At 53.1% G+C, this 23,141-nt stretch overlaps 1 protein-coding gene and 1 long non-coding RNA gene across 3 annotated transcripts in view; one reads left to right on the forward strand and one right to left on the reverse strand.

The window, feature by feature from the left end:
- PPP6R2 (protein phosphatase 6 regulatory subunit 2) overlaps positions 1 to 8,058 on the reverse strand; it is an 84,812-nt gene extending 76,754 nt beyond the window's left edge. For both annotated transcript variants that reach the window (XM_029079415.1, XM_029079413.2), the window contains exon 1: positions 8,004 to 8,058. The gene's annotated coding sequence lies outside the window, so the exon portion shown is untranslated. The remainder of the gene's footprint in view (positions 1 to 8,003) is intronic.
- Positions 8,059 to 14,502: 6,444 nt separating this feature from the next.
- LOC114816681 lies at positions 14,503 to 23,068 on the forward strand. Its single transcript, XR_003764486.2, has 4 exons — positions 14,503 to 14,598; positions 15,689 to 15,808; positions 20,444 to 20,596; positions 22,723 to 23,068. It is a non-coding gene; the product is annotated as an uncharacterized LOC114816681 (long non-coding RNA).
- The last annotated feature ends 73 nt before the right edge of the window (positions 23,069 to 23,141 follow it).

Consider the following 23,141-nt stretch of genomic DNA (forward strand, 5'->3'; position numbering starts at 1 on the left):
GTAAGCGCTTAACAAATACCAACATTATTATTATTATTATTATTACTTGTTCTCCCTCTTGCTTAGACTGTGACTCCCATGTGGGATAAGGGAAGCAGCGTGGCCTAGCGGCTAGAGTGCAGGCCCGTGGGTCATAAGGACCTGGGTTCTGATCCCAGCTCTGCCGCTTGTCTGCTGTGTGATCTTGGGCAAGTCACTTAACTTCTCCGGGCCTCGGTTACCTCATCTGGAAAATGGGGATGAAAACTGTGAGCCTCTTGATTAGTTTGTACCTATCCCAGTGCTTAGAACAGGGCCTGACTAATAGTAAATGCTTAACAAACACCATAAAAAAGGGGACTGTGTCTGCCCCGACTGATTGACGTCTACCCCAGTGCTTAGAACAGTGCATGACACATAGTAAATGTTTAACAAATGCCATTTAAAAAAACAATCCCAAAAGCCCTTAAATCTTCCTCTCACACAACCCACTGACCCTGCACTCAGCGACCGCCAAATTAGGGGTCCTCACAGCCCTGAGAAACAGTATGGCCTAATGGAGAGAGCACAGGCCTGGGAGTCAGGGCCTGGGTTCTGTACCTGGCTCCACCGCTTGTCCGCTTTATGACCTTGGGCAAGTCACCTCATTTCTCTGGGCCTCAGTTCCCTCATCTGTAAAATGGGGATGAAGACTGTGGGCCCGACGTGAGACATGGACTGTCTCCAACCTGATTAGCTCGTATCTACCCCAGCGCTTAGTAGAATGCCTGGCACGTAGTAGGAACTTAAATACCATTCAAAAAAAGAAACCCAAGAAAAATTATTTTCAATGGTCCGGGATTTAAATAACAGCTACTGACACCTGGGGGATGGGACTCCCGGGGGAGGAGTATTCCTCCAGTCACAGATATTTTCAGCTCGCGAGGACCCAAGCTCTTCACATGATCCCAAGTCAGATTTCTCAAGCCCCATCACTATTTGGTTACCATCCACTTCCTAGCAACCCACGGTCATTCTGCAGCCCCAACCGACCCTCGAAGGAAAAGCCAGGAAAAGCAAGGGAAAGGATCGGAAAGCAAAGGGAGCAGCGGGGCAAGCTGGGTCACGTTCCCCACGGCCAACGAGACCAGAGGGCAGATCGATGGGGTAAATTTCCACGCTGCTCGGCCCGATGATTTTCAAGAGGCCCGGATCCGGCAGGGCGGCAGCTGAAGGGGACTGGGCTCTGTGCAGCGGGGGGGGCCCGGGAGGACTGGCGTCGTTATCGTCACTACTGCCTACCTCAACTCACCTCACGGCAGGCCAGAGCCAGGAGGTAGATCGGCTCCGGACCAGTCTCACAATGGACCTCGGGGTTCAGAGGCAACGTCCGATCCGGGGACAGATCTGCCACCCCATCGGCTCTGGGGCTCAGTTCTTCCCCAACCGGACAGTACTCTCTGGTTCCTACGGGAGACTGGGGAAAACGGGGAATCTCCCAGGTGGTTCGACGGGAGAAAGAGGCCGAGATCTTGGGGCCCGGCCCAGGTTGATGTCTAACCTCCACGCCTTATATCTCCCAACTGCCATTTCAGCACTTGAGTGCCACCTAAGTACTTAAGTACTCGCAGCCCCCACCCACTGGGACTCTCATGTGGACATACTGGAAACTTCCTCCTAAATGTAATTCATTTCTGAGTCTGTCTCTCCCACTAGACTGTAATGTCTTTGAGGTCAGGGAGCGTGAACGCTGAACCTATGGGATTATCCCAAGCTAAAAGTGCAGTACTCTGCACCCTGTGGGTGCTCGATAAATAATAATGATTGACCCAGCTCCCGGAGCGTTGACTGGGGCCGGCCTCAATCTGGTGGGGCAGGACTGCACACGCACAGCACCCCCGCCCCCCCCCGGGGCACAGCGTAAGGAGATCGACAGGCCCGGGCACGGGTGTGCCCCGGCCGGCTCACCCCCAGCTGGAGGGTGACTCCAGGGGGGCACGCCGCCTTGCTCCGACTCGGCCCCTGCCCGGCCCCGGCGGTCGGCAGATGAATGGGAGGCCGACCGCGGGTGCCAGAGAAACACATGATCTGCAGTTCGACATTACGTGGTTAGGTCGGGTCAATACACCTCCCGGGATCTACCCTTCCTATTTTGAAACTGGACTCTGAATTTTGATACGATTCGTCGGTCCAGACTGAGGGAACAGTCGCCCACCTGGGAGTTTTTCGGTGCCATTCGCGCCGCAAACAGCGGAGTGGCTTAAGGTTATCTGTTAAATCCGCAAAAGATTCCGGCCAGAGAGTTTCCACAAGATAAGGGCGACGGCGGGAGATTCCACCGGGCCTACCTACTGCTTCGGGGCTGAAACGAGGGAACCGGACGGGCTCCCGTCGGGCCCAGAAAGGACGGTATAAGAAGCTATTTGGGTGCAGGGGCGAGGGTTTCATTTTCTTCTACTCACTGGGCTGTGGCCACAAACAGGGAGGCCAGAGAAGAACAGCAGGACAAGCCGGGAGGTTAACGGTAGAAAGGGGGTCATCGTAAATTTTTCCTACATGCAACCGGGCACGACTCAAGTCTGACTGCTTCTGAACCACAACGGGGACAAGGACACGGTCTGGAAACGCACCCGACCCGATGCCGGTGCCTGAACTTGCCGATTTGGGGGTCGGTCCCCCTCGTATGTGATTGGGCTGTGCTTCCTCCAGATGGGCAACGAAGATTAGCATGCACCTGAGCTTTAGGCCAAATAGTCTGAAACGATGTCACGTTGTACACCTGTTAGCAGTCGAGGTACTTAACGGGGAAATATAGTGACTGTTGTTAGAAAGGGATTTAGTTGGAGCTCTGGGGCTACAAACATTTCTCCTTGAAAGTGTGCTCTTTCATTAAAGTGAGCTCCCTGGAGTCCTAGAACAAATTATCGTCAGGGATAGGCTCCAAGCGGCCCCTTCCTATTGCTGGTGGCCGAGCAATCCAGCAGCCGGAGATTTCCCCAAATTTCAGAGCAACGATTCAAACGTGAGCTTCTGTCTGTGATTTTACCAGGAGAGGCCTACATTCCCCAGGAATTGTATAGTCCACAGTAGACTGCATAAAGGACTGTGACGTGCAATTCATACAACACGGGGGAGAGGGTCAGGAGAGGACTTCAAGGGACAGACTGGTGGTTTCTTGGCTAGGTGGGGTTTTGGGGAATTGGGACCTGGCCTGCTTTTTGAGCTGTCCTGTGGCTCGATCCCAGCCCGCGAGCTCCTTGAGGGCGAGGATCATGACGACTAACTCCATTCGTCCTTTCAAAGCGCTTAGTACTGGGCTCTGTCTACAGGAGGCACAAAATAAATACTACCGATTTAGTGGACGAGATTCACGCTGATTTAGGAACATTCTACCTCCAGGTCTGTTTTTGGTGGTGGGTTTTTTCTCATCACTGATATTTACTAAGCAACCAGGGAGCGGCCCGCTCCGAACCACAGTCCCTACGAGCGGGTACACTTGCTGGTGTGATACTGGAAGCGTGAGCTCTACGAGTCTCCCGACAGTTTTTGGTTTCGGGGGCCGGTGGCGGGGAGAGCATGAAACCAACAGGGCCACTACTTGAAGGTCAACCATCTTAGTCCAGTGTTTTTCCAACTGAGTTCAAGCACTCCAGGAGAGCCCCACCAGGGGAATTTCAATTGGGGGGGGGGGGGAACAGACCCACACTGTGAAACTCTAAACCGTGATTAGGTAGGATTGAGGGTGGCAGGACTAGCCTAGAGGGCATATAATGGGGGTAACCTGGCTTTCTCCAAAAGCAGCATGGCGTAGTGGGTAGAGCACGGGCCTGAGAGTCAAAAGACCATGGGTTCTAATCCCAGCTCCCCTACTTGTCCTGTGTGACCTTGGGTAAGTCATTGAACTTCCTCTGTGCCTCAGTTATCGCATCTGTATAATGGGGATTGAGGCTATGAGCCCTACATGGGACAAGGAGTGTGTCTGACCTGATTTGCTCGTATCCACCCCAGCGCTTATTACAATGCCTGGCACATAGTATGCACTTAACAAATATCATAATTATGATTATTCTCCACCCTTACACGCTTTGCTTCTGGTTGCTGCTGGGTTTTGTAGATATTATATACATATATATACACAGAGAGATAGAGAATTTATTAAGCACTTATGTGTCACACACTGTTCTAAGTGCTGGTGCTAGCTACAGGATAATCAGGTTGGACACAGTCCCTCCCCCAAATGGGGTTCACAATTTAAATTGGAGGGAGGATTTAATCACCATTTAACAGACGAGATAACTAAGGCAGAGACAAGTTAAAAGACTTGCCCAAGGTCACCCAGCAAACATTTGCCAGAGTCAGGATTAGAACCCAGGTCCTCTCTTCCCAGGCCGTGCTCTTTCCACTAGGTCACGCGGCATCTTTGTTGGGTAGTGACAGTGTCAGAAAGAGAAGCTCGGGTCTTCTTTCAAGGGGCGTCACGGGGTGGGCTTTGGGCATCACAGAAGCTCTCTGGGAAATCCTGGGGCGAAAGGCGGAACCCCTAAACTGACCCAGATCGGCCCGCGGCTCGACGTCTCGTTCCAGCAGCTCTCTGAATGCCCAAAAGGGATCCCCCAAAAGGCGGCTGCGGTGCTAGCCGATAAGACTTCGCACAGACAGAATTTTCCCATCTCCAAAGCTCTTTGCCGGCATCTACTAATTAAGCCCTCTAATTATTAACATTAATTATCTCCCATTCTTTCCAGCCCTTTTATAAAGTAGCTGGGGCAGACCTGAGCCTAATTCCGGGTCGGACCCTGCAGGCCCTGTGAAAACGAGCCCCAGTCCCATCCAGCATCTGATCGGAGGCATCCACCGAGTCACGACTGCGAAAGGGCACGACTGGATTTTGGACGCAATAGGCCCAGCCCTCCAAACAAGGCGTGCCGCCCGACCTGCTCCAAAACCAGGCACAAAAATCAAGTAACCCTCGTGGCTAGGGCACGTGCTGGCCGGGCCAGTTGCCCTGGTCGGACGGCGGCCCGGGGCCGGCGGTATCCCGAATGCAGAACCGACTCCTCGCCAGCTTCTGGCAGCCACGGTTTCAGCTCCCACCCAGCCCCGCCGCCTCCTCGGCTCCCCCCGCCACCCATCCCCACCCCGGCAACACCTGGACGATCGTACACAGGAGCCAAAAGCAGGGTCACATTTTTCAACACGCTGTTCTAGAACAACCGTTTCCATCAGCCCCGTTTCCCCTGGCCGCCCTCACAGGGCTCGGCCCCTTAGAAAACCGACCTCTCGTCGTCTGTCTCCGGACGGTTTTCACCGGTGACACGTCGGTTTAAACCAGGGGTGGACCGGAGACAGAGCCAAATCCTAAAACCTGCCTCTCGCTACCGAAACCAGGGGTGGAGCGGAGACAGAGCCAAATCCGAAAACCTGCTTCTCGCTACCCAACAACCTTGCAAAGTGCCCTCCTCGGCCCGACCCGGGCGCGCAGGACGTGGGGATCGCTTGCACTAGTCGGTCGTCACGCAGCTCCAGGTAACAGAACACCAAGTCCACACTTGGCAGAGAGAGGCATCTGGGCCCCGCTCGCAGCCACGGTTTGCTGTTTGCATAGCTCCCGGCGAACTGGAGAAAGCCAAACCAGACCACTGTCAAAACAGGCAAATCCACAAAGCCAAGATAGAAACAAACCCAAACAAAGCCCAGTATAGGAACTTTGGAGTTGCTCATCAGGAGGTGAGGGGAGAAAAGATTGGGGGGGGGGTGGGGGGTAGGGGAGGGAAAGGAAAGTACATGGGTTGTCTCAAGTATATAATTTCAGGAGGATCATTTGGCTCAAGAAAGGAAACGCAAGGGGTGGGGGTGGGGGTGCTAGTGGTTGGTGGCCCTTGAGGAACCAACTGATGATTAAAAAGAGGGAACAAGAAAGGGGCAAAGACCTGCCCCAAGAACCACTGGGGGTGAGGACGATGGGATCCGTCAAGCGCTTCCTATGGGCCAAGCACTGTTCTAAGCGCTGGGGTAGATACAAGGCAATCAGGTTGACCCACGTGAGCTCACATGCACGCCCGGATGCTTGTTGCCTAGACTGAGAGGAGAGAGGTACGGGGCAAAAAAAAAAAGTCCCAAAGGGCCCTGTGACAGTCGCTTAATCGGGACCGTCTCTGAAGATGAAAGGAACAGACTGGACTCCCCGGAGGAGGCCAAAAAGGATCACCTGGACAAGGCCGGGGAATGGGGAGGACCCAGAAGAGGGGACGGGAGCGGATCCGAGGAGGGGAGGGGGCGGCCTGGACCTCAGAAAATAATAATAAAAAATATTGGTATTTGTTAAGCGCTATGTGCCAAGCGCTGTTCTAAGCGCCGGGGTGGAACCAAGGTAATCAGGTTGTCCCACGTCGGCCTCACAATAGTAAAGCAGCGTGGCTTAGCGGAAAGAGCCCGGGCTTGGGAGTCAGGGGTCGTGGCTTCTCATCCCGGCTCTGCCACCTGTCTGCTGTGTGACCTTGGGCAAGCCATTTGACTTCCCTGTGCCTCAGTTCCCTCATCTGAAAGATGGGGATGAAGCCTGTGAGCCCCACGTGGGACAACCTCATTACCCTGTCTCTACCCCAGCGCTCGGGACAGTGCTTGGCACATAGCAAGCGCTTAACAGATCCCCTCGTTATCCTCGTTGGAGAAGCAGAGTGGCTCAGTGGAAAGAGCACGGGCTTTGGAGTCAGAGGTCACGAGTTCAAATCCCAGCTCTGCCACTTGTCAGCTGTGTGACTGTGGGCAAGTCACTTAACTTCTCTGTGCCCCAGTGACCTCATCTGTAAAATGGGGATTAAGACTGTGAGCCCCACGTGGGACAACCTGATTCCCCTGGGTCCACCCCAGCGCTTAGAACAGTGCTCTGCACATAGTAAGCGCTTAACAAATACCAACATTATTATTATTATCCCCATTTTACGGGTGAGGGAACCGAGGCCCGGAGAAACGACTTGCCCGAGGTCACAAGGCCGAGAGGCGGGGGAGCCGGGATGAGAATCAACGACCTCTGACTCCCAGGGCTACAGAAGGGGGGCGGGAGGGGGAGGTTGAGGCAGAGGAGCAGGAAAAGAGGAACAGAGAGGGAGGCTTGTGGGCTTCGGCCTACCAACAGCAGCTTCGATGCCTGGGCTGGGCAGGGCTGGGCAAGGTAGGGCAGGGTGGGTAAGGTAAGGTAGGGCAGGGCTGGGTAGGGCAGGGCAGGACTGGACAGAGGTGGGTAAGGTAGGACAGGGCAAGGGAGGGCTGGACAGGGCTGGGTAAGGCAGGGCAGGGCTGGACAGGGCTGGGTAAGGTAGGGCAGGGCTGGGGGGTAAGGTAAGGCAGGACTGGGTAGGGCAGGGCAGGGCAGAGTAGGGCAGTGCTGGGCAGGGCAGGGCTGGGTGGCACGGCAGGGCTGGATAAGGTAGGGCAGGGGAGGGCAGGACTGGACAGGGCAGGGGAGGGCAGGGCAGGGCTGGACAGGGTAGGGCAGGGTAGGGCAGGGCAGGACTGGGTAAGGTAGGGGAGGGCTGGACAGGGCTGGGTAAAGTAGGGCAGGGGAGGGCAGGGCTGGACTGGGCTGGGGAGGGGAGGGGAGGGTAGGTCAGGGCAGGACTGGACAGGGCTGGGTAAGGTAGGGGAGGGCTGGGCACGGCAGGGCAAGGGAGGGCTGGACAGGGCTGGGTAAGGTAGGGCAGGGGAGGGCAGGGCTGGACTGGACAGGGCTGGGTAAGGTAGGGGAGGGCTGGGTAGAGCAGGGCAAGGGAGGGCTGGACAGGGCTGGGTAGGGCAGGGTAGGTCACGGCAGGACTGGACACGGCTGAGTAAGGTAGGGCAGGGCAAGGGAGGGCTGGACAGGGCCGCGTAAGGTAGGGGAGGACAGGGCGGGACTGGGCAGGGCAAGGCGGTGGCGGGCGGGGTGGGGGCGGGGGTGGAGGCCTCGTTGGGGGTCCGGAGGGCGTCTGTGTGTGACAGGGGCAAGCGAGGAGGAGGAGGAGGAGGAGGAGAAGGCCGGGGGGGGGGGGGTGCGCGGCGGCTCTGACCTGTCGGGGCTGCCGGGGCCGGGTGGGGCGGTGGTGGCGGTCAGCGGCGGGCCGGGGTTTGGGGGCGGGGGTCCGGGGGCGGCATGGGGGGTCCGGCGGGCGGCGGGGGGCGGCCCGGACACACACCCACACGGGGACCCCGGACGCTTCAAAATGGCGGCGGCGGCGGCGGCCGAGGAGGCCGAGGAGGCCCGGGGACGCCCACGGGGCCTCACCACAAGCGCCACCCGCACGGGAGCGCGCGCGGGGGGGCGGGGACGCGCCGCGGGAGCGCGCCGGGGGGGCGGGGACGCGCGTCCCGCTCACTCGCCCCGGGCCCAACGCTCACCCCTCTGCCCAGGCGCGGCTAAGCCGCCGACGCCGTCAGCGGCCGACGGGGATCCTCGTCGTCATCGTCGTGTTAGGGGTTGCCAAACGCCCGACTGGGTGCACAGCCCTGCTCTAAGCGCTGCGCCAGCTCCACCGTCATTAGGTGATGATAATAATCATCATGTTAGTGCTTGTTAAGCGCTCACTAGGTGCACAGCCCTGCTCTAAGCGCTGCGCCAGCTCCACCGTCATCAGGTGATGATAATCATCATGTTAGTATTTGTTAAGCGCTCACTAGGTGCACAGCCCTGCTCTAGGAATAATAATCATCATGTTAGTACTTGTTAAGCGCTCACTAGGTGCACAGCCCTGCTCTAAGCGCTGCGCCAGCTCCACCGTCATTAGGTGATGATAATAATCATCATGTTAGTGCTTGTTAAGCGCTCACTAGGTGCACAGCCCTGCTCTAAGCGCTGCGCCAGCTCCACCGTCATCAGGTGATGATAATCATCATGTTAGTATTTGTTAAGCGCTCAGTAGGTGCACAGCCCTGCTCTAGGAATAATAATCATCATGTTAGTACTTGTTAAGCGCTCACTAGGTGCACAGCACTGCTCTAAGCGCTGCGCCAGCTCCACCGTCATCAGGTGATGATAATCATCATGTTAGTATTTGTTAAGCGCTCAGTAGGTGCACAGCCCTGCTCTAAGCGCTGCGCCAGGTCCACTGTCATCAGGTGGGAATAATAATCATGTTAGTGCTTGTTAAGCGCTCACTAGGTGCACAGCACTGCTCTAAGCGTTGCGCCAGCTCCACCGTCATTAGGTGATGATAATAATAATCATGTTAGTGCTTGTTAAGCGCTGAGTAGGTGCACAGCCCTGCTGTAAGCGCTGCGCCAGCTACACCGTCATCAGCTGATAATAATAATAATCATGTTAGTACTTGTTAAGCGTTTACTAGGTGCACAGCACTGCTCTAAGCGCTGCGCCAGCTCCACCGTCATCAGATGATGACAATAATAATAATAATGTTAGTGCTTGTTAAGCACTGACTAGGTGCACAGCACTGCTCTAAGCGCTGGGGTAGGTCCACCGTCATCAGGTGGGAACAATAAGAATAATAATAATGTTGGTATTTGTTAAGCGCTCACTGTGTGCAGAGCACTGCTCTAAGCGCTGGGGAGGTACAGGGTCATCAAGTGGGAATAATTATAATGTTAGTACTTGTTAAGCGCTTACTATGTGCAGAGCACTGCTCTAAGCGCTGGGGGAGGTCCACCGTCATCAGGTGATAATAATGATAATGGTATTTGTTAAGCACTTACTATATGCACAGCACTGTTCTAAGCGGGGGAGATACACGGTCATCAGGTGGAAATAATAATAATGTTAGTATTTGTGGAAGCGCTTACTATGTGCACAGCACTGCTTTAAGCGCTGGGGGAGATGCACGGTCATCAGGTGGGAATAATATTGTTAGTATTAGAAGCAGCGTGGCTCAGTGGAAAGAGCACGGGCTTTGGAGTCAGGGCTCATGAGTTCAAATCCCAGCTCTGCCACTTGTTGGCTGTGTGACTGTGGGCAAGTCACTTAACTTCTCTGTGCCTCAGTTCCCTCATCTGTAAAATGGGGATGAAGACTGTGAGCCCCACGTGGGACAACCTGATTCCCCTCTGTCTACCCCAGCGCTTAGAACAGTGCTCGGCACATAGTAAGCGCTTAACAAATACCAACATTATTATTATTATTATTAGTATTTGTTAAGCGCTCACTATGTGCACAGCACTGTTCTAAACGGTGGCGGAGGTACACGATCATCAGGTGGGAATAGTAATAATAATGTTAGTATGTGTGAAGCGCTTACTATGTGCAGAGCACTGCTCTAAGCTTTAGGGGAGGTACAGGGTCATCAGGGGGTCCCACGTGAGGCTCACAGTCTCCATCCCCATTTTAATAAAAAATAATAATGTCATCTGGGGGTCCCACGTGAGGCTCACAGGCTTCATCCCCATTTTAATAATAGTAATGTTGGTATTTGTGAAGCGCTTACTATGTGCAGAGCACTGTTCTAAGCGCTGGGGGAGATCCAGGGGAATCAGATTGGCCCACGTGAGGCTCCCAGTCTTCATCCCCATTTTACAGATGAGGTCACTGAGGCCCAGAGAGGTGAAGGGAACTTATCCACAGGCCCACAGCTGACAAGTGGTAGAGCTGGGATTCGAACCCAAGACCTCTGACTCCCAAGCCCGGGCTCTTTCCACTGAGCCACGCTGCTTCTCACCCCCTATCATCATCATCATAATGGTGGGGCAGGCGAAGCCCTTCCAAGGGGCCGAGCTCTCTTTCATTCAGTGGTATTTATGGAGCGCTTACTCTGCAGAGCACTGGACTAAGCGCTGGGAATGGACAATTCGGCCACAGATAGAGACCATCCCTGCCCCATGACGGGCTTACAGTCTTCCAAGTTAAAGGCTGACTAGGTGAGAAGCACTCTTCTAAGCGCTGGGGGACATCCAAGGTCGTCAGGGGGGTCCAACGTGGGGCTCCCAGGCTTCGTCCCCATTTGACGGAGGAGGGAACTGAGGCCCACAGAATCATAAGAATGATAATGGTGGTGTTTGTGAAGCACTTGCTATGGGCGAAGCACTGTTCTAAGCGCCAGGGGAGATCCGAGGTCCTCAGGGGGTCCCACGTGGGGCTCCCAGGCTTCATCCCCATTTGACAGAAGAGGGAACTGAGGCCCAGAGAATCATAAGAATGATAATGGTGGTGTTTTATGAAGCGCTTGCTTTGTGCGAAGCACTGTACTAAGCGCTTGGAAAAATGTACAGTTCGGCAACAGATAGAGACCATCCCTGCCCAATAACGGGCTCATGGACTAAACAGGGGAGGCAGACAGCAAAGCAAAACGTGGCTCAGTGGAAAGAGCACGGGCTTTGCAGTCAGAGGTCATTCATTCATTCATTCATTCATTCAATAGTATTTATTGAGCGCTTACTATGTGCAGAGCACCGTACTAAGCGCTTGGGATGAACAAGTCAGCAACAGATAGAGACGGTCCCTGCCGTTTGACGGGCTTACAGTCTAATCGGGGGAGACGGACAGACGAGAACGATGACAATAAACAGCGTCGAGGGGAAGAACATCTCGTAAAAACCGATGGCGACTGAATAGAATCGAGGCGATGTACAATTCATTAACAAAATAAATAGGGTAACGGAAATATATACAGTTGAGCGGACGAGTACGGTGCTGTGGGGATGGGAAGGGAGAGGTGGAGGAGCAGAGGGAAAAGGGGAAGATGAGGCTTTAGCTGCGGAGAGGTAAAGGGGGGATGGCAGAGGGAGTAGAGGGGGAAGAGGAGCTCGGTCTGGGAAGGCCTCTTGGAGGAGGTGATTTTTAAGTAAGGTTTTGAAGAGGGAAAGAGAATCAGTTTGGCGGAGGTGAGGAGGGAGGGCGTTCCGGGACCGCGGGAGGACGCGACCCGGGGGTCGACGGCGGGATAGGCGAGACCGAGGGATGGCGAGGAGGTGGGCGGCGGAGGAGCGGAGCGTGCGGGGTGGGCGGTGGAAAGAGAGAAGGGAGGAGAGGTAGGAAGGGGCAAGGTGATGGAGAGCCTCGAAGCCTAGAGTGAGGAGTTTTTGTTTGGAGCGGAGGTCGATAGGCAACCACTGGAGTTGTTTAAGAAGGGGAGTGACACGCCCAGATCGTTTCTGCGGGAAGATGAGCCGGGCAGCGGAGTGAAGAATAGACCGGAGCGGGGCGAGAGAGGAGGAAGGGAGGTCAGAGAGAAGGCTGACACAGTAGTCTAGCCGGGATATAACGAGAGCCCGTAATAGTAAGGTAGCCGTCTGGGTGGAGAGGAAAGGGCGGATCTTGGCGATATCGTAGAGGTGAAACCGGCAGGTCTCGGTAACGGATAGGATGCGTGGGGTGAACGAGAGGGACGAGTCAAGGATGACACCGAGATCGCGGGCCCGAGAGACGGGAAGGATGGTCGTGCCATCCACGGTGATGGAGAAGTCTGGGAGCGGACCGGGCTTGGGAGGGAAGATGAGGAGCTCAGTCTCGCTCATGTTGAGTTTTAGGTGGCGGGCCGACATCCAGGTGGAGACGTCCCGGAGGCGGGAGGAGACGCGAGCCCGAAGGGAGGGGGAGAGGACAGGGGCGGAGATGGAGATCTGCGCGTCATCTGCGTAGAGATGGTAGTCAAAGCTGTGAGAGCGAATGAGTTCACCGAGGGAGTGAGTGTAAATGGAGAACGGAAGAGGGCCGAGAACTGACCCTTGAGGAACTCCGACAGTTAAAGGATGGGAGGGGGAGGAGGCTCCGGCGAAGGAGACCGAGAATGATCGGCCAGAGAGGTGAGAGGAGAACCGGGAGAGGACAGAGTCCGTGAAGCCGAGGTGAGATAAGGTATGGAGGAGGAGGGGATGGTCGACAGTGTCAAAGGCAGCAGAGAGGTCGAGGAGGATCAGAATGGAGTAGGAGCCATTGGATCTGGCAAGAAGGAGGTCACGGGTGACCTTAGAGAGAGCAGTCTCGGTAGAGCGGAGGGGACGGAAGCCAGATCGGAGGGGGTCTAGGAGAGAATGGGAGTTAAGGAATTCTAGGCATCGATTGTAGACGACTCATTCTAGGATTTTGGAAAGGAAGGGTAGTAGGGAGATAGGACGATAACTGGAGGGGGAAGTGGGGTCAAGAGCGGGTTTTTTTAGGATGGGGGAGACGTGGGCATGTTTGAAGGCAGAGGGGAAGGGCCCCAGCTCTGCCACTTGTCAACTGTGTGACTGTGGGCAAGTCACTTCACTTCTCTGTGCCTCAGTGACCTCATCTGTAAAATGGGGACTAAGACTGTGAGCCCCACGTGGGACAACCTGATTCCCCTTTGTCTACCCCAGCACTTAGAACGGTGCTCTGCACAAAGTAAGCGCTTAACAAATACCAACATTATTAAAACGGAACAAAACAAAACAAGTAGTCTGGCGCTAGCACTGGGGGAGATCCAAGGTCATCAGGGAGTCCCACACGGGGCTCCCAGGCTTCATCCCCATTTGACAGAGGAAAGAACTGAGGCCTGGAGAATCCGAAGAACGATATGGTATTTGTTAAGCACTTACTATGCGCCAAGCACTGTTCTAAGCGCGGGGGTAGATCCAAGGAAATCAGGTTGTCTCACGATGGACTCCCAGGCTTCACCCCCATTTTCCAGAGGAGGTAACTGAGGCCCAAAGAAGTGAAGTGTCTCGCCCAAGGTCACAGAGCAGACGAGTGGCCGAGCCGGGATTTGAACCCACGTCCTCTGACTCCCAGGCCCGGGCTCTTTCCACTAGGACACACGGCTTGATAAAGTGCTTACTGTGCGCAGAGCACTGTACTAAGCGCATGGGAGAAAGCAATAAAACAAACACATTTCCTGCCCCCAATGAGCTTACAGTCTAGAATGACCACATGGACATTTGAGTACGGAGAGCGCCTAAATAGTGAGGTGTGTACATTGGACTCTGTTGAGCTCTCCCAAACACTTAGGGCAGTGTTTTGCACAGGGTAAGTACTCAGTAAATAGCACCGATTGACTGGTATGTATCAAAATGCTGGGGGGTGTTTGTGAGTGTCACACAGCTGAGGTGGTGGCTGGGAGGATGTGACCTGGGAATTAGATCTATTAAATGGGGAAGGCTTCCTGGAGGAGGCGGGCTTTTGGTAATCATAATAATCGGGATATTTATTAAACGCTTATCCTGTGCCAGCCACTGTACTGAGTGCAGGGGTGGATACAAGCAAATCGAGCAGGATTTTCCTCTTCTCCCACCTCCTTCTGCATCGCTCTTGCACAACCTTTATTCACCCCCTTCCTCGGCCCCGCGGCCCTTGTGGTAGCGTGGCTCAGTGGAAAGAGCCCGGGCTTGGGAATCAGAGGTCATGGGTTCGAATCCCGACTCTGCCACTTGTCAGCTGGGTGACCGTGGGCAAGTCACGTCACTTCTCTGGGCCTTAGCGACCTCATCTGTAAAATGGGGATGAAGACTGGGAGCCTCACGTGGGACAACCTGATGACCCTGTATCTCCCCCGGCGCTTAGAACAGTGCTCTGCACATAGGAAGTGCTTAACAAATGCCAACATTATTATTATTTTTATATCCATAATTTATTTATTTATATTCATGTCTGTATCCCCCTCTAGACTGAAAGCTCGCCGTCGGCAGGAAACGCATCTACCAACTCTGTTGTACTGGATTCTCCTAAAGTGCTCAGTCCAACGTGCTGCACACAGGAAGTGCTCAGTAAGTATAATCGATTGATTTTTGAAGATGGGGGAAACTGTGATGGAGCGGATTTGAAGGAGGAAGGCCTAGATTTGTCATTCCAGGCAGGAGGAAGGGTTTGAGCAAGGGGAAGGAAATGGGAGAGTCAAGAACAGGGAACGGCGAGATTAGATTAAGAGAAATAACGAGTGCAAGGTGGCCTGTAGTGGAAGAGGAGAGTGGATAGATAGGGAGAGAGGCGAATGAGTGCCTTAAATGCCTAGAAGCAGCATGGCTCAGTAGAAAGAGCCCGGGCTTAGGAGTCGGAGGTCATGGGTTCGAATCCCGGCTCTGCCACTTGTCAGCTGTGTGACTGTGGGCAAGTCACTTCACTTCTCTGGGCCTCAGTTTCCTCATCTGTAAAATGGGGATTAAGACTGAGAGCCTCACGTGGGACAACCTGATGACCCTGTATCTCCCCCAGCGCTTAGAACAGTGCTGTGCACATAGTAAGTGCTTAACAAATACCGACATTATTATTATTATTAAAACTAACAGCCAGGAGGTTTCTTTTGTGTCTGTCCCAGCACTTAGAACAGTGCTTGGCACATAGTGAGGGCTTAACAAATACCAACATTATTATTATTGTGTTTTTTTTTAATGGTATTTGTTGGGCCCTCGCCGTGGGTCAGGCACTGTTCTAAGCACTGGGGGAGATAAAAGCCAATCAGGTCGCATACAGTCCGTGTCCCACGTCTCACAGTCTTCACCCCCATTTTACAGATGAGGCAACTGAGGCACAGAGAACTCAAGTGACTTGTCCAGGGTCACAGAGCAGACAAGGGGCAGAGCCGGGATTAGAGCCCGGGTCCTTCAGACTTCCAGGCCCGGGCTCTGACCACGAGGCCACGCTTTTATCCTCTGCGTTGGGTGCTTGGCAGATTGTGTCTGCTCTGTCTCCCATTAGCTTGCCAGCTCCCCGGGGAACTTAATTCTGTGGCCCGCGCCAAGGTGCTCGGTGGCGTGCCCATTGCGCCTGAGCACCGAGGTCCCGGAAGGCATGATGTTGGGGTGAATCCGCCCAAAGAGAAGCCAGCCCTTAAAATACTAATAATTCTTTGAATTGAAGGAGAGCTTGGCTTTTTCACAATACCAACCTGCCTGTGAGGAAAGGAGGGTCGTGTCATTGTGCCCATCTTCCAGATGAAGAAACTGAGGCTCGGAGAGGTGCCGTGACTTCTGTAACACGGTATTTGTTAAGCGCTTTTATGTGCCTTGATTCTATTTATTTGATATTGTCTTAATGAGATGTTCATCCCCTTGATTCTATTTATTGCTACTGTTCTTGTCTTTCCGTCTCCCCCGATTAGACTTTAAGTCCATCAGAGGGCAGGGACTGTATCTGTTACCGATTTGTACATTCCAAGCGCTTAGTACAGTGCTCTGCACATAGAAAGCGCTCAATAAATACTATTGAATGAATGAATGTGCCCAGCGCCGGGGCAGATACAAGATAAATCTGGCTGGACTCGATCGCTGTCTCTCAGAGGGTTCACGGTCTAAGCAGGAAGAAGAACAGGATAGCTCTATATGGGAAGGGAATGTGTCTGATTATTGTTTAAATAATAATGATAATGCTGGCATTTGTTAAGCGCTTACTATGTGCTAAGCGCTGGGGGAGATACAAGGTAATCAGGTTGTCCCACGTGGGGCTCACAGTCTTTAATCCCCATTTTACAGATGAGGTAACTGAGGCCCAGAGAAGTGAAGTAACTTGCCCAAAGTCACACAGCTGACAAGTGGCGGAGCCGGGATCAGAACCCACGGCCTCTGACTCCTACACCCGTTATCTCATCCTCTCCCAAGCGCTTAGTACAGTGCTTTGCACACAGCAAATGCTCAATAAATACGACTGAATGAATGAACGGGTATCGAATTACGGATGAGGAAACTGAGTCAGTCAATCGTATTTTTTGAGCGCTTCCTGTGTTCAGAGCACTGTACTGATCGCTTGGGAGAGTACACTAGAACAATAAAACAGACACGGTCCCTGCCCACACGACCTTACAGTCTACAGGGCTGAGGCCCAGAGAAGTGAAGTGACTTGGCCACGGTCACTCAGCGGGCCAGAGGACAGGCCCGGGACTCGAACCCAGGCCACCTGCCTGCCCGGCCTGTGCCCTCTCCACTGCCCGGGTGCCACAGTGTGACCTGAGGGAGATCCAAAGTGCTCCTGATTCCAGTGGGAAAATGGAGGGAACGTTTGGCTCTGGAGGGGAAGGGCGAGAGAATTCTTGCCTCCAGCCTGGGGCTGGGCGTAGTCGTCCTGCCGCTGGGTGAGTGGTAATTTGGGGCGGCTCCATTGCCTCACTTTCTCTTTTATTGTCTGGCCGGTTAACCCGGGTGCCCGGTCTGGCCTGTCCCGGTTCCCACGCCGTACACTAGGCCGCCCCACCGCTCGCCCGAGATCCGTCCGCTCACGGCTCCGGTTCTTAACGTGCCAGCCCCCGGCCGGGCAGCCGGAAGCTGGCGGGGAACGTGTCTGCTTATCGTTTTACTATACACTCCCAGACACTCAGCAGAGTGCTTTGTACAGAGGAAGAGCTCAATAAATACGAACGATGGAGACCATCCCTGCCCTCCAGGAGCAACGATTGCCCTCCTGGGGGCAATTCCCCGGCTTCCTAGATCGCTGAAGCCCCCGGCTGGGTACCACCGTGACGCTGAGAGGGTTTGGTCTCGATGTCCTGGGTAACCGTGGTAGCAGATTGGCCAGTATGGGTCACCGCCCCCACCAGAGAGTGGTAGGAAAGCTGCTGTGTGGCCTGGGGTAAGTCACTTCACTCCTCCGTGCCTCAGTTACTTCATCTGCAAAATGGGGATTAAGACGGCGAGCCCCATGCGGCACAGGGACTGTGTCCAACCTGACTTGCTTGTATCCACCCCAGCGCTTAGTACAGTGCCTGTCACGTAATAAGAGCTTAACAAATACCACAATTATTAGAGTTTCCTCCAGAGGTATTGGGAACAATGGGCTGAAATGGCAGTGCCTAAGGGCTTGGGAAAGCGCAGCACAGAGAATCCATCAATCAATAATAATTTTCCTCTGCTCCCCCTCCCCTCCCCAATGCCCCCACTCCCCCCCTCTGATCTACCCCCTCCCCGCCCCAAAGCACTTGTGTGTATATATATTTATAACTTATTTATATTTCTATTTAATCTATTTATAATTCTATTAATGGTGTGTAGAGATCTATAATTCTCTTTATTTATACTGATGCTATTGATGCCTGTTTTGCTGTCTGTCTGCCCCCTTCTACTCTGTGAGCCCGTTGTGGGCAGGGATTGTCCCTATTTATTGCTGAGTTGTACGTTCCCAGGGCTTAGTACAGTGCTCTGCACACGGTATCTGTTGCCGACTTGTTCATTCCAAGCGCTTAGTACAGTGCTCTGCACATAGTAAGCGCTCAATAAATACTATTGAATGAATGAACGGTAAGCGCTCGATAAATACGATTGAATGAATGAGTGAATAACGATTATGGAATTCCCCAAGTGCTTACTGTGTGCCAAGCGCTGCCCTAAGTGCTGAGGCAGATACTAGGTAATCAGGTGGGACACAATCTAAATAGGAGAGAGAACAGGTATCGAATCCCCATTTTACAGTTGAGGAAACTGAGGCCCAGAGAAATTATGTAAGTCACCCAAAGTCACACGGTAGGCAGGTGGCAGAGCGGGAATTAGAACCCAGGTCTACTGACTCTCGGCCCCAGGCTCTTTCCCCTCGGCCGTGCTCCTTCAATGGTATGTACTGAGCGTTTACTATGTTCTAAGCGCCTGGGAGAGGACAATACAGAGAAGTGACCTGTTCCCCGTTTTCACGGTGATGGGTGAAAGGGTGAACCATCCAACGAACACGGGACTCAAGAGAAGCAGCGTGGCTCAGTGGAAAGAGCCTGGGCTTAGGAGTCAGAGGTCATGGGTTCTAATTCATTCATTCAATAGTATTTGTTGAGCGCTTACTATGTGCAGAGCACTGTACTAAGAGCTTGGAATGTACAATTCGGCAACAGGTAGACAATCCCTGCCCATTGACGGGCTTACAGTCTAATCGGGGAAGACAGACAGACAAAAGCAATAGCAATAAATAGAATCAAGGGGATGTACATCTCATTAACAAAATAAATAGGGTAATAAAAATATATATGATTCTAATCTCGGCTCTGCCACATGTCAGCTGTGTGACTTTGGGCAAGTCACTTCACTTCTCGGGGCCTCAGTTCCCTCATCTGTAAAATGGGGATTGAGACTGTTAGCCTCATATGGAACAACCTGATTATCCTGTATCTACCCCAGCACTTAGAACAGTGCTTGGCATATTGTAAGCGCTTAACAGATATCAACATTATTATTATTATTTTTATTAAGAAGGCTGAGGCCTGGTTTAAGGATGAAGCTAAGAAGACAAAAGCAGGCAACTTTGTCTTCTCTGCGGGGAGGGAGATGGACCGGAGGGAGATGGACCGTATCTTCTGAGAAGCAGCGTGGCTTAGTGGAAAGAGCCCAGGCTTGGGAGTCAGAAGACGTGGGTTCTAATCCCGGCTCCGCCACTTGACTGCTGTGTGACCTGGGGCAAGCCACTTCACTTCTCTGGGCCTCAGTTACCTCATCTGTAAAACGGGGATGAAGACTGGGAGCCCCACATGGGACAACCTCATTATCTTGTCTCTACTCCAACGCTTAGAACAGTGCTCGGCGTATAGTAAGAGCTTAACAAATGCCATTACTATTATTATTCTGAGACTTCCCCTCCCTTTCTCTCTCTCTCACTCTCTCCCTTTCTGCACTCCCGTTCTGCTTCCCCATCCGCACGGAGGATGCGCGGGCCAGAAAGCGGGGTGTGCTATTCCTGGAGGCTGGTGGGCCCCTCTTTGGGGCAGGGGATTTCCCCCTTCGCGGCCTCTCGGTGACTTCCGGGCCGTTGTGGTGGCCGTTTTTCCGCCGCAAGAACCCGGGGTGGGAGGAGGGGACACCTGGTAACCGTTCCCTCGTTTCTTAAAACTTCTCCAGAGCCCTCCCGGCCTGTCTTCCCACCGCTGATCGGTGAGCCGTCTGCGAGAGCTGAGCGCCGGAAGGTTCCAGCGGGACCGAGGACCAGAGTCAGCGTTTGAGGGCCTTCCTTAGCGGGAAGAGCCCGGGCTTGGGCGTCAGAGGACGTGGGTTCTGATCCCGGCTCCTCCGCTTGTCTGTGTGACCTTGGGCAAGCCACTTCACTTCTCTGGGCCTCAGTTACCTCATTTGTAAAATGGGGATGAAGACTGGGAGCCCCACGTGGGACAGCCTGATTACTTTGTATCTACCCCAGCGCTTATCATTATTATTATTCCTCTGACTGTAGGAGGTAGAAGTGGCCAGGCTCTTCCATGCCTCCCCTCCTCCCCTCCCGATACCTTGCCCCCTACCCCCCAGCCGCTGAGTTAGGTATTCCGGAATCAGCAGAGTGTGGAGCTGGAGGCTCGTGCCTGCAGGATCCGGGGCGGCGTGGGAGGCACGGGGCACCTAGGGCCAAGGGGCAGGGCCTCTTCCCCTCTCGCTACCCTATTTCAATCTGCTGAGGTCAGCGTTGTTCCGCAGAGGGCAAGGCTGTCCAAAGTTCACGCCGGGCCCTGCCACGGGACCAGTTCCAGGAGTGGTACGGAGCAATCCCTGAGGGGCGGAGGGCCGGAAGGGCGTCCGCGCCCCAAAGAGGCGGCTCGGGCCAGAGCTGCGGAGCAGGTGGACGCGGAGGGGGGGAGGGGGCAAACAACAAGATGAGGACCAAGGGGCTCTGAATCACAAAGAATCAATCAATCAAAGGTATTCATCGAGTTCTTATCTCTTGCAGAGCAACGACTGTTTGGCGCTGTACGGTACCCATGGTAGAGTCAATCCCTGAATTCATTTCTAGCACAGTGGAGTGGTTGGAGGGAGGGCCTAGGAGTCAGAAGATCAAGGGTTTTACTCCCAGCTCTGCCACTTGTCTGCTGTGTGACCTTGGGTAAGTCATTTCACTTCTCTGGGCCTTGGTTCCCTCAAATGTAAAAAAGAGAATGAGAGTGTGAGCCCCTTGTGGGACTGGGACTGTGTCCAAGCTAACTTGCATCTACCCCAGAGGTCTGAACGGTGCCCGGCACACGGTAAGCGCTTAACAAGTACCATAAAATGTTATTAATATTACCAAATATCCACTCTGTGCAGAGCACTGCCCTGAATTCTGACTGTATACAGAGCAGGGTGTTTAGCATCCACTGTGTGCAGAGCACGGTACTGAGGACCGATTACACGCAACACACCGTACTCAATCGATCAGTGGTATTTACTAAGCACTTACCCTGTGCAGACCACTGCAGGAAGCACTTGGGAGAGTACCATGGAGGAAATAGATACTGTACTAGGACCTTAAGAACAGAAGTGAAAGGCACGATTCCGCAGAATTTAATGGGGGAGACAAATGGTCAAAAAGATAATAATACTATTTACTAAGCTCTTATTATGTGCCGAGCACTGGGTGAAATTAAAAAAAAATCAGATCCGACACAGTCCTGCCCCCTGGGAGAGAAAAACAGGCATTTCATCCCCATTTTGCAGAGGGGAAACAGGCACATAGAGGTTAAGTGACTTGACCAAGGTCACGGAGCAGGCAAGCGGCCCTGTTAGGACTAAAACCCGGGTCAGCTGACTCCCGGGCCCTTGCTCATTCCACCTTGCCAAGCTGTCCTCACTGTGGTGATTGCTAAATATACCGAGGATCAAAGAGTACGACCATAGACACACATACCAAGGTGAACTATTAAAAAAAAATCCTAAAATAAATAGAAAGAGATAGACATGAGAACTACGGTGGACTGCTGGGACGACGCGGTCAGGAGGTGGGGATTAGCTGAGGAAAGGCTTCCAGAGATAGTGGCTTTTTAGGAAGCCTCGAGGGAGATTGGCAAGCCGCTTCACTTCTCCTTGCCTCGGTTACCGCATCCGTAAAATGGGGATCGAGACCCTGAGCCCCACATGGGACAGGGACTGTGCCCGACCCGATTTGCTTGTATCCACCCGGGCGCTTACTATAGTACCCGGAACGTAGTAAGGGCTTAACAAATGCCATAACCGTTATTGTTATTATTACGTCTACCAACTTTATTATAATTGTATTAATAATAATGGCATTTGTTAAGCGCTTACTATGTGCAAAGCACGGTTCTAAGCGCTGGGGAGGATCCAAGGTGATCAGGTTGTCCCACTTGGGGCTCACAGTCTTAATCCCCGTTTTACAGATGGGGTAACCGAGGCCCAGAGAAGTGAAGTGACTTGCCTAAAGTCACACAGCTGACAAGTGGTGGAGCCGGGATTTGAACCCAGGACCTCTGACTCCCAAGCCCGGGCTCCTTCCACTGAGCCAGGCTGCTTCTCTGCACTCCCTAGGTCTTAGTACAGTGGTCCACACACTATAAAACACTCAGTAAATACCCCCGATTGACTGCTTGATTGGGCTGATTTGGCAGGGGAGGACGGAAACCACTACTCTTAGATTTCCCCGGGTGCACTCTTTCAGCCGTATTCATTGATTCATTCAATCATATTTATTGAGCGCTTACTCTGTGCAAAACACTAAGTGCTTGGGAGAGTATAATATAACCATAAATAGACACATTCCCTGCCTACAATGAGCTTTCAATCAAGGAGGGATATTGTAAGGGCTTAAGGGGGATGTTGATAGGGACCACTGCATTTCGGGTATCCTCTGTACAGTGCCGTGTCTTGGGTGTCATCATCTTTCTGACTTTCCTGCTGCCCCTTTAGCAGTACATCCGAAATATGGGTTCCATCTAATAGTATGCCATCCACATCCGCTGGAAATAGGGCATTTCCTTAAACAAGTTAGGGCCAACTCGTTTGAGAAACAAATCTTCCTCTCAGAATCCTTAGTCCCTCCCCTTTTCCTGATGCACTTCATCATCATCCACAATGGTATTTACTGAATGTTTCCTGAGCGCAGAACACTGTATTGAGCACCTGGGAGAGCACAGTACAACAGAGTTGGATGACACGTTCCCTGCCCACAGTGAGTTTACAGTCTAGAGGGGGAGACAGACATTAATATAAGTAGATAATTTATAACATAATTCACAGGTACAATCCCAATCTTGCCATCGCTGACCACGAGACGCTCCTGCCCTCCTGGAACTTGGATCGGGTGTCCGCAAAATGGAGATATGACAGTTTCTGGCTCCTGTTCATCTGATCCTTACAGACGGGTCAAGGGAACACAGGAGGGACTCCATAAAATCCACTGAATGAAGTTCAGGAAAACTATTCCGCCGGGGGACTGAACGATCCCAGTGAGTTGTGGCAGAGAATCAAATTTAGCAGGAGAGTTGTCAACTTTCCAGTGTGCACTACACACCTCCTCTTCCCGCCCCTCAGTCAATTGTATTTATGGAGTGCTTAATTTATGCAGAGCACTGTATTAAGTGCTTGGGAGAGTACAATATAACAGACTTGGTAGGCATGTTTCCTGTCCATGACGAGCTTCCGATCTAGAGGGGGAG

Source organism: Ornithorhynchus anatinus, chromosome 14 (assembly GCF_004115215.2).
Source record: "Ornithorhynchus anatinus isolate Pmale09 chromosome 14, mOrnAna1.pri.v4, whole genome shotgun sequence".
NCBI lineage: Eukaryota > Metazoa > Chordata > Mammalia > Monotremata > Ornithorhynchidae > Ornithorhynchus > Ornithorhynchus anatinus.